The sequence below is a fragment of the Taudactylus pleione genome, unplaced genomic scaffold (genome assembly GCF_031769625.1).
Source record: "Taudactylus pleione unplaced genomic scaffold, aTauple2 ptg000108l, whole genome shotgun sequence".
In the NCBI taxonomy this organism is placed as follows: Eukaryota; Metazoa; Chordata; class Amphibia; order Anura; family Myobatrachidae; genus Taudactylus; species Taudactylus pleione.
Genome location: NW_028284510.1, coordinates 4,219,231 through 4,232,013, shown reverse-complemented (window position 1 = coordinate 4,232,013; position 12,783 = coordinate 4,219,231).

Below are 12,783 nucleotides of genomic sequence, written 5' to 3'. Positions count from 1 at the left end.
AAAAGCACTTCATCCTGCTTATTTATTTATATACATGCATATTATAAGTTATTGTGCAGTCGCAACAATGTAATATAATGAAACAGCATAAGCACAGAGAGTCACATGCTCCCGCTTTTTAGTCCCACTGTCTCTTAGACACCCTTATTTTAATATTATTACAGTTTCATAGAGGTTTAACAGAGTAACTTAAAACAAAATACACGCAGGCGCAGCGTGTCTCCTGATATGCATTTCACACAGACAGCTTAATCATAGGGTCAACCCATCTCCCAGGTTGACAGCTCTCTTATGTCATCCCCTAGTCAATCACAGCTTGATTCCAATTGATGGACATTTAGTTCAGCCAATCGTTATTCTCCCTAGTGAGTGACTGTTGTAAAGGCAAATAAAGACAGCCTGTCAGCTTTCCTATTGATTTCTAGCTGTATCTAAGGATCTTTTAACAAAACAGGCACACGGGTTTCAATATCTGCAGTAATCGTGAGCTTACATACAGTATATGAATAAATAGTATCCTACAAGACTATTTGATATTAGTGAACATTATGAATAGCAATAAGAAACTACAGCATGATTAACATATTAATATTTATCCTGTAATAACACGGGATATATTATGAGTAAAATAATGCATCATGCATCCACATATATTTTACATGTAGTCCCTATATATATATTCTATAATACATTAGTATCATAGTAGTCTTAGGATAAACAAATATCAGAGTAATTTATTTATTTCATGAACATACATAAATACATATCCAGTGTTAATATGTATTTTTAACTTTAATCATAAATATATATATATATATATATATATATATATATATATATACTGTATATATAGCTGTAAATTAATGTACAAAATATAAGTGTCTATATTATGTGCAAAATGTGAACATGAGTAAATGCCCCTCAAAAATTATGTGAATAATCATGTGCTATAAATATGAATAAATGTGAATCACTGTATCCAGTGTATTAATAATAAAGTCAAATGTATTTATTAAATAAGTGCTCATAATATATATATATATATATATATATATATATATTATATATATATACACAATAGTGAATAAACCAAAACCACACTAAGAAATATAAAAATAAAATATAAAGTAAACACATATTCTAAAACAATTATTCTGGGGTTCAAATCAGCACCATATGTTTAGGCTAGTGTAGCAGTTCGGGCAGTCTTAGAATTAGGACATGTCTTGGATTGTATACAGCAACTTATTGTCAACAATATGTCCACCTTCTAAGACAGGATTTCAATAGTTTTTTATAAGAGAATTTAGGGTTTTAGACTCTATTTGATTATTTTTTTATTTTTTAGTTATTTAGTATTATACCTGCACTCTGGTGGTGATTGCCACTGAGACTGATAGACCTTCATACTAATGTGGTTATTCTATCAGTAACAATATTTATATTACCACACTGTATTAGTTTTTGTTATATTATATATAGATTATGTGTTCATATATTCTTTAATTAAAGTAACAAAAATCAATTATACCATATGTAACTGATCTTACCCTCCTATGGACATATCATTTAGATGTAAAGTTTTCCATTATAGACCTGTTCCTTAGAAATCATAAACAAAAAGTATTTCATTTAAACATAAGAATGTTTTAAACATAAAACATGCTGGTTTGGATACTTTCTGAATCACAGCAAGTGCAATTTAGCTGAGGCAGGGGCATAAATTATTTGCAGGTGGTGTCTGCACTAATGAATGATTTGGAATGGAAGGGATTCCGTTTAAAAAGTGACACCTTCCTGCTGTCTGACATCCTTCAGGAGAAATTCTCATAAGAGAAAGAAACACGTTAAGGGTGTATCTGTCTCCAGCATGCATTGCTGAGGCCTTAAAGGCAGCTCCCTGGAAACATTGTTACTTTATTTTGCTACCTCTAATAACACCTGCTCCAGGATGGACTTACAGTATATTCATCTGCCTACCCCACACTCACCCTCCTCCTGGGGATGTCTGGAGACCAGAGTGGAAAGGTGATTATCTGCACGCGCTGTCAGCCGCAATTCACTGCACATGTGGCGGCCTTGGTGGCTCGCGTCTAGCATCCCGGCAAGGGGAGCTGGTGTGCGGTGGCATCAGTCAAGGAGCATTTTGACTGAGGGAGGCATGACGGAGCTTACCATCTAGTACTAATTACTCCATCAGGAGTGCCAAAAGTGTTGGAAGTCCGCCCTACTGATGGAGTAATTAGTACTAGATACTAGTATATAGTATAGGAATACATAATACTTTTTCATTACCTTTCTATTTGTTTGTTCATTATTTATGTAATGTGAATTCTTTCTTATTATACTGACACTTTATTGATTATCTTTACACATCTATACTTTACACTTAAGATACTATAGTACTATATACTGTGTGTACTCCTTGCAGGACTGATTTCCCGAAGTCCTGAAAGATCCCAGAGTGACGTCATCCATAGCCATGAGCAGCCAGACTCACGCCGGAACAATTTTAGTGGTAGCGCCATCTGAGAAGACCCACTGCACACTGCCAGATGCCAGGAGGTGAGATAGGGCCAGGTTAGCAGGTATAGCTAGACCCTCCAGAAAATTGTGCTCCGAAGGTGTTTTCATTATTCTCAGACGATAGACTGGGACTCTCCTTTAACCCTTCAAAAGGGCTATAAACATAACATCATTCTAATAACATTTTTTTACTCTTTGTGCATGCATTGTGCATTTAAACATTTTAATTGTATCTATATTTTTTGCAACTTTTTAACATAAGGCTTGTGAATCATAAATAACCCCATTCTCATTTACAGCGCTCGTTTCCATTAACTGCAGATATGATATTGCACTGAGGAAGGCAGAAAAATTGTGTCCATCATTTTCACAAGTACAAGTTAAATGATGAATCGGGATCTGGTCTATAGATAGACAGAAAAAAGGTAGACAATTTTGAGATAGACACTACAGGCCAAATGTAATAGGGTGAGATTTTAGAAAATGTGAGAGTTTAGCAGTAAACTCTCATATTGGTTGAGTTTTATCTTCAAAATGGGAAAATATCTGAATAAGATTTTAAATCGTGAGAGTTTAAGTCTAAAAAAACATGCGAGTTTGCTCTGTTACTTTGTTTTTAGACTCTATTACATTGGCAAAGTTTAAAAAGTGTCAGAAACTCTCACGTTTTCTAACCTTTCACCATAATACATTTGGCCCTAAATGTTAGAAGGTCAATAGGTTGACAGTCATAAAATATCGACAGGGACATAAGGTCAACACACTAAAGGTCGACAGGTAAGAAGGTTGACAGGTACAAATGGTCAACATGGTCTAAAGATTGACACATTTTTTTATTTTTTAGGGTTAGGCATTTACTTGAGGGTTATGGTTAGACAATTACCCTGAAAGTTAGGGTTAGGCACTTACTCTGATGCTTAGGGTTAAGCACCAGGAGGGATGATTAGGGTTAGGCACTTACTGGAGGGTTAAGCACCAGGAGTGAAGGTTAGAGTTAACACCAAGGGGAGGGTTAGGGGTAGGGAGAAAATTAGGGTTAGAAAACAAAAAAGTGTAGATCATTTTTGTGCCAACCTTTGACCTTGTCGACCATATGTACCTGTCGACCTTTGTATATATGTCGACCTTTAGTGTGTTGACCTTTTGTCCCTGTCAACTTTTTGTCCATGTCGACCTACTGACTGTGTAACATCATGTTCTATCTAGACACTGTATACCTTTAAACTGTCTATCTTTCAATCCACACCTGTTAATATGGGGCAGAGTATAATGGACTTATTTATCAATAATTGTGGCCTGCCAATGAAAATGAAATCTTTGCTCTCCTGAATGTATTATGTCTGAGTCACTAGGTCAGAGACTCCGATAATAGCACATCCCGGGGATCAGTAAGAAGTAAAGTGATCACATACAGTATATGATCACTTTACTTCTGGGATCCTTCAGATCCTTCTCCAATCCTGTCCATTTGCTCATATGCTGATGGATATTGGTACAAGAGCAGTAGCGTAGTAGGGAGATGAATTCAGGAGTATAGTGATCTCATATGTGATCACATTACTTCTTATGGATTGACAGAAACATTTCTTATGTAGTCCTGAAGGTTCAAAACAATTGAAAATGGTGTTAGCTTCTGGGGCTAAACTCCAGGGTGCTTCCCATTCTAGAGCATGGTACATTTAAAATTTTAGCAGCCCTTACAGAAATCTATGTGGGGCTGCTTTTGAAAATGTAAATGGAGGAACTACAGCAGATGTCAGATATCCGCAGCCATTCCCTCTTCTTACTGTACATATTGGGATTCTTATTTTTTTGTTTGTATCCTCCTAAAATTGATGTTTTTGGTAGATATCCTACAAAACAGCCTTGACAAATGTGCCCCTAACCCCACAATAAATAAATTAATTCATTCATTACATTAACTAATTTAAATCTATTTTAATACAGAGGAGAAATGTGACCTTCATAGGCAGCACTTTAGCTACTGTAGTACAACACTAAGCACATGTAAATGTTCACATAGGGGAGCAATGTTTTGTAACTATGCATGCTCAAAAGTTTCAGAAAACTCCTATGCATGCATTACACAGATTGTACACACGGAGGTGCTGGTTTAATCGGAACAGAATTGTTACTGAAGAGTGATGGGAATTCCTGGCTGGTGATGGGGAGGTGGCTAGAGATCAGAGATGAGATGTTCATATTTGTCTCTGTTCTTTTTGACCAAATTTATGCTAGCTTGGATCTGAAAAAGAGGCAACACATTATCTTTCATGTACGACATGGATCTCTTGTGGTGAAAAGATGACCTACTGCTTCAATATCAGATCTGAAATAAGCAGGAAGATCTACACTTAGAGAATCAAATCCGAACTGCTCTTCTCTACTAGAAATGCGCAGAATAAAGGCTCATACAGTTAAAGTGTTGTGGGTGTGTCAGTGTAGCCATAGGAGGTCATAGTCAGATGTAAAAACTGAACTTATGATAGGGCATTATTGATGATGGCTTATAAGGATACACCAATCAGTATGACAGTGTGTAGCGAACTAAAAGTGGGAGTCTTAGTCATTTCAGACACATTCTGCCAAGCGGATGTACACAAGGGAAGGAGTTTGTACCATAATTTCCATAAACTCACAGACAGGCAGCTGTCTATAGACTCTGTTGTGTGGCCTTTTGCATGCAACTCAGAATCATATTCATTATGTTTTCAACGGTTTCAATAGCTGGCTCATTCCATGAAATTTTTTACAAAGCAAAAAAACCTTAAAACATCTGTTGTGTCCATGTATTAGTCCATCTATAGTATTAAATACTGTTATGATTGTTTCATATTCATAAATTCTTAATGTATTTGGTTTGGTTTTGTAACTGACACAACTATTTCCTGGTATGAACAATCTTCAAATCTAATCACGCAATGAGTCACACCAACAGAAATGTTAAATATCCTGATAACAAACCCATGTGACTACAGTATTTTTTTAATCAGTGAGCTTACATATAAATTTTTTCTTACCAACTCAAATAAATTATATTTTGCAAACACAAAAGACACTAAAGGATGTTTAATGTGGTCATTTCTTCCGTAAGGACACAAACTGACACAGCATCAATAATCTAAGGTAAGAGAGCAAATGTTTTTCATTGACTAGCATTTGTAGATAAATATTTTGAAAATGCATTTCACCAATATATGCTGAAATTATCCAAACAAAATTACAAATTCTCAAACCAAAGACATAATTGGAAGTGTGCTAACAATATATAATTATATTGATAAGACAGGTGATCCCATTTAAATCAAGAACGGTTTGTTATTTAAAAAAACAAAAACAAGCATACTATGACTCTGCCACATTTGGCTCCAGCTAACACACTGATTTTAAATGCAAATTATGCTCTGTCTATGAGTATGGGTCCTGGTTTAAAGCGACAGAACCACACCCAGGAATATCAGTTAATGAGCACCTGGGAATAAAGTGATAAAGTTTGTCTTACATTTGAAAAGCAGGGTGCCCAAAAAGTGTGGCCACAAAAAAATTTATATAATCTAGGACCCATACTTATAGATGAAGCATAAATTGTATTTCAAATTTGTCTGTTAGCTGAAGCCAAATGTGGCAGATAAATGCTCATATTTTGGAGAGTCAGTGTAGGGCAGGGGTTCCCAACCACGGTCCTCAAGGCACACTAACAGTCCAGGTTTTAGGGATAGCCATACTTAAGCACAAGTGACTTAATTAGTACCTCAGTTATTTTGATTTAATCATCTGGGCACAATCATGGATATCACTAAAACCAGGACCGTTAGTGTGCCTTGAGGACCGAGGTTGGGAATCACTGGTGTAGGGACTGACCAGATGGTGAGACCTTGACATGGTGGATAAATTATTGCAATATTTTGAAACTAACATTCCCTATATTTAAAGGAATTACAATTTGAAATATAAGTGAGTACATGGTTTGTAGCATGTATTTATTTGTATACAGTATATATACATATATAGTGGCAGGGTCAGTATAATTCCACATGAAGTGAATGTGGAGTGTCCAGATATCTCAGGATTGGCAGAGTAAAAACAGCAGGACTGAAGGAACCAGTTCAGGTGTTGCCTCAACCAGTGGTCATCTAATAAATCTGCACCTGTAACCAGCCTTTAAAAATGTGTGCAGAAGAGAGAATTGTGCTTCTGATGGTGACTAGCATCCAGAAAGGGGTGTGGGATGCCAATGCCACTGGTCCTGTGATATAAGCCAGTACTTCTATGCTGATATACTGACCTGTCCCTGTGCAACTATGAGCTGAAGTGAATATGTACTGATTTAACATATGCTGTTTGGAGACCTGCCTAATAATAAACTGAATTGCAAGTCTTGTGTATGAAGCTGTAACCTGATTGATGGGGTGTTCATCCCTGAAATGTTGATTATGTGAAGTAAACACTGTATTAATTTTGACTCTAATACATAACTGATATACTTGCTGCTTTTTAAAGTACATTGATCACACAAATTTGCCCACAACTATTGCTGTCATACATTCCCACATCATAGCACTAACTGGATGCTTCACTGTAGGTGTTATGCACTCAGGTTGCAAATCTTCTCCAATTCATCTGAGTACATATTTTATTCCATCACTACCAAATGCGGATAATCTGGTGTCATAACTCCAGATGACACTGTACTATTGTTCTTCTGACCAATTAATATGCTTTTTAGCACATTTTACTTTTTTCCGTCTTTGTGAGTGAGATAAAAGTGGCTTTTTCCTTAGAATTCTAGTGTTTAACCCAAATTATTGAAGTCTGCATCGAACAGTCCTGGCACTGATGTTTACACCACATTCACATAAATAATTTTAAGTTGTCTCAGATGATTTTCTTCTGTCACTCAAGCACCGTTTTTTTTAATCTTCTGTCACAGAATGGTGTTGTGGACCTTTTCCATTTTGATATTGATTCGACTGAGGACCTCATTCAGAGCTGGATGCTATTTGTGGACGGTCGTTCTGAAAAAGGGGCTGGCTATTTAAATTAAGCGCTCGTTCTTTGCGGTCTGTGGACGCCTCTATGTCTGAGCGAGCATCCGAAAAATGCGCTCGCCAGTTCTAAAGACGCCCCTTTGCTGTTCTCATCATATGTCATCTCTGCTATTTATTAGATTAAACATCGAAAGGCATCTGATCTGCTTGCAGTGCTTGTGGTAGGATTTACTTGCCGCTATCACTGCGAGCAGTTCAGGTTAAAAGACAACGGAGTGACGAGGTCGATGACGCTGCTTTGTTAATTATGCACTCCCAAAAAACGCCGTTTTGACCATTTGGCACGCCTGCGTTCGGATCTCCTCTCCCCGTTTTCAAGCACATTCCCCTGTTACCACCCACAAACGCCTCATTCTGTCACTCAAATTAGCAGCCCCTCGCTGTTTTACGAGCGCACGATTTCCGACCGCAATGACTGGTTGGCGCATGCGCATTACGACCCATACGCATGTGCAGTTGTGCAAACATCGCTCGGAGCGAACGAGCGGCTCTGAATCAGGCCCTGAGTCTGTTGATACTTATTCCACAGTTTTGAAATTACACCTTTGGTTATTGTGCCACCTACTTTTCTTATAACTTTATTGTAAGTGTTACCTTCTTCACGTAAAGTAATTATTTTGTATTTCTTTCTAGGTGACCAGTCAACTCTTTTTACTTTGCTTGCCATCCAAAATAAATTATACAGCTTACTTCAATGAATTAAAGTAAAAAAAACTGCACAAAAAGCAGAGACCAATTTAGGGCTGTATTCAATTAGAGGTGAAAATTCACAGTCCGTGAAAAAGTAGTGTGAGTGACATCATTTCACCATGCGAAAAGTTTCCTCCATATTCAATTCCGGAGACTTTTCGCCTGTGCAGAAACACAATGCAATGGAACAAGCAAAAAAGTTTTACCTATGAATAGGTATTGATAAAAAGTGCAGAATTGGGGTTTTGGGGTGCAAACTTCGGAAAAAAAACCTGCACCCATGTGATAGTACCCCAAAGGTAAACTGTGTCCAAATTAAAAAAAAAAAATACTTTAGATCACCCCAAAAAAGTACTTGCATTTCATTTTGGGGGCAAAAAAGTCCAAAGTTGGGGGACAAACTTAAAAACTAGCGAAATAGACTCCAGGGGTGTCCTCAAGTATGCCCCAGGTGTTTTTAAGACTTCAGGTGCTTGCGGAAGGTTGATTTTTTTTTAATGTTTTTTAAAACTTCACTTGAGCAAATTTAAAGTATGCTAGCACCCATTTACATGTACACCAAATTTGCTGGGACTACTTATTTTCACCAAAAAATAATGCTAAATGCTATTCTTCACCACTTATGCAACAATATTTATGAGAAGGCTATTAAGATCATTTAAGTACCCCATATACCTTCAACAGGGCTATTCGGGGGTATCTATAGTGATCCCCAATGTCAGTGCATCTTTTGGGGTGTGTCAGGCTAATTTTCTGAAATCTGATAGCACTTTTTGCATGTTAGAGTTTCGCCGGGTCCTATTTTCGCTTATTTCTAATTGAATACGGATATAAGCGGCCACGTGCGTGATACTTTTTCATATTGAAAAATAGCGATGTCGGCGAAAAGTCCAGCATGTGAAAAGTGCTGGACTTTTCGCACCTAATTGAATATGCCCCTGTGATAATCAAACAACTAAATACAATGTTTTAGTATAAATTCTGGTAGCAACAAATGTGACAACTTATTGGATCCATTTTGTGGCATCACAACACCTGATTTGCTCTCAGAACAATTAATCCTATTGGTCAGTTTTGAGTTGAATATATCCCCTCTCTTTACATAAGACAGTTGTGTTTTCTCCCTATCTTTATTTAGGTATAACTTTTCATGTAAAACAGATTATTCATTTTGGTGAACTGCATTATACTGTGTATTAAATTATATTTCCATATATACCTTCATAGGATTTTCTTTAAAAATAATGCAGTTATATGCAAAATTAACGCAGTTAAACCCAAAAACACACATTTTCCAAAAGCTTTCCACAATTTTGGCTACTAGTGTATTCAATTCTCTTAAGGTGCCCATACATTTGCGATGGATCATAGTGAAGTGCTTGGGTATGCCGACCGGTCACCATCGATGTTCAGCGATCTGTCTCAGGATCGCTGAAATATTACATGCTAAATTTCTCCAGTGAAATCCAACATGTTGGATTTCTGCAATCCTGCAATGCCGGGTTGCAGGATTGTGGCTATCCGTCACAGATGTATGGGGCCCATTAGACAGTACAAACATTCTTTGAGACAAATGAGAAAAAAGCAAACCTTGTATTTTGTAATTGCTTTTAACAGCACAATAGAAATATGTTCTCAAAGATTGCCCGGAGTATAGGCTGATGTTCACTTGGATGCATTTTGTGCTAAAAATTAGAGATGTGCGGGTTCGGTTTTACTTGTTTTTACTCGGATATGTTCAGATCTCAAAAATGGCATCTTATTGGCTATCTGCTATCACGAGTTTTGTATAGTCAATAAATTAAATCCAAACTAATCCGAACTTGTGACAATTTTGGCGAAAAGAACCCGAATAAAACCGGACCCGCACATCTCTACTAAAAATACAAGCATACATTTTGAACAAAATTAAACACTTTTTGCACTGATTGGAGAGTTGGGTGCATCTTTTACACAGGAGAGAATAATATTCTATGTGTCAGGTTGAAATCAGGAGAAATCAGTATAATATGCACTTACTGTAGTTTACACAGGACATGCAGCTCGACAGTGGTAATACCCACAAATACATTAGGAATGATTAGGAGCAATTAGATACAAATATCCATTTTGTCCTTAAAAAGGATCAAATAAGAATCCAATAGCAAAAATCAAATAAATAATGTTTATAGATCAAAGTAGCCACTAATAATAATAATAATAATAATAATAATAATAATAATAATAATAATATAATTGGAAAGGATCAAGATGCAATCTATATCAAGTGGTTACTGATCTTCATTTAAATCATGGTATAAACCCAGCTGTTTGCTCTCTTTTCTGGTCTATTCTTCACAACACAGTTACTGGTTCAAATGACTATATTTCATTGATAACACAACAGATTTTATATATATATATATATATATATATATATTATATATATAGTGACACAGTTGGGACAGGGGTCCCTCTCCTGGGGTAGGTGGGATCCCTCTTTACACACACAGCAGCTGGAGAAACAGGACACAAGTCTCGGGTTCTTGTACAAACTGGTTGGCGCCAGTCTTTATTGTACCAAACGCATAAACAAAATAAAACACAAACAAAATCCTAGCCCATCTGGGCTCTAACTAAACAGTAGATTCCCTTACTACCAAAACACTAAAACAAGTACACTTCCACGGTACTTACAGGTTTGTAATAAACAGTGTCTCAGAGCAAGCTATCCTGCGGGCCTGCTCTTCCAGGTGTGAGACACTCAGCCACAACTAAACCCAGCTTAAATCAGCCATGCCCAGGTGCAAGCCCTAATGAGCCTGCTACCAGGCTGAAAAGGCCCAATACCTGGAGTGTCCTGTGGATGGAACCCTCCCTCTCCTCTCATCCACACCCCCAGGACCCATTTCAGCTTTTCTCCAAAGCCGACATTTCTAGTCTGTTTTTACAAACAGACTTCACCTGGGGATGTTAACACACACAGGACAGGAATCTGGGACACACATAGAAGCCATTCAACACTTCTCCAGTGCTTCTATCACATATCCCCCCCTTTGTTTTGACCTGAGGAGCGGAACAACTGCAGCCCCCAAACATTGAACGTGTGACAAAGTGTCTGCATTGGCCAGCTGGCATCCTGGCCTGTGTTTTACCAAAAAATTAAAGTTTTGCAATGCCAAGAACCACCTCATTATTCTCCTATTGCTTTCTTTGTTCTCTGACATCCACTTCAAAGGGGCATGGTCAGTGATCAGCCTGAATTTCCTTCCCACCCAAAGGGCAACATCTTGTATTGAAACAACCCCTCAGGTGCAGAAAAAGCTGTCTTTTCCTTTGCATTCTAAGTTAATGGCACTTGCCAAGTGTGGTTAAATATCTGGCTGTCCCTAGCCATTCAATTAGTTCATCCACCCTTGGCATTGGGTAGACATCGAACTTTGACACACTATTCAATTTCTGGAAGTCATTGCAGAAATGCACACTCCCGTTGGGCTTTGGAATAAGCACAAAGGGGCTTGACCACTCACTATGCGATTCTTCAATTACACCCAACTCTAACATTTTTTAAATTTTTCTCTTTCTAAACTGATTCTCTTTGGGCTTTATCAATTCCTGCTATCTATACCTTCTAAAATCCTGCCTATACCTTCTAATATCCTGCCTATACCTTCTAAAAATTGTCACTATTTAGCATAATGAGTCACACAAGAAATAAATGCTTTCAGACTTTGAGAGTGGTTCCAAAGCACAAAAAGTTATTATTCAATATAAAAATAGATTGTTACACGCTGTGATCTAAAGACAATTAGCGCAAATAAATCATACAGACCCAAGGTACAGTTGTTACATACGCACGCGATCTGGACCCAGATACCGGCATCAATATAGAAACCTCCGTCATCAGCAAGGCAAGAAGACTGACATCCAAGTTTAGAGAGCCCACATTTATACTCTTACAGGGAAAGGCAATACAATAGAACAGTTTGGCATGGTTCCATTGGTTCTTCTTCCTGGTTCTTCTGTTACAGTATAGTTCATAGGTCAATTCGAATGGACACAAACCAGCCTCCAACAGCCATTTGTGTCCTTTTTCTGGCTGCATGCTAATCTAAGCTGATAACATTATAGAGTACATTTTGATGTTTTAAATCTCTATAGTCCATAGTTTACAGACGCATGTTGCGATCTTCTCACCGATGATACCGGAAATCTGTTGAGACACAGTGGATCAGTACAACACCAAACACGGTCTGCTTACCATGTCCTAACCCTTAGATATCAAATAACCTTTATTTCACAACATTAATCACAACTGAATAAACCTTGAATATTAGACTTTATTGCTAGGGAACCTTTTATGTAGGTGTGCAGTGTGTCAGTATTGGGGAATTGAGAAAAGACGCTAGTTTGCGTTGTGCGACTATGTGTTTGTGGAGTACACCATGGTATGTGTTTTGCTGGGTTGATCGTTTCATATGTTTTAGTGACTGACTGTATTTATATGGTGAGGACTTTCAACTTCTTCTTTCTATTGCGT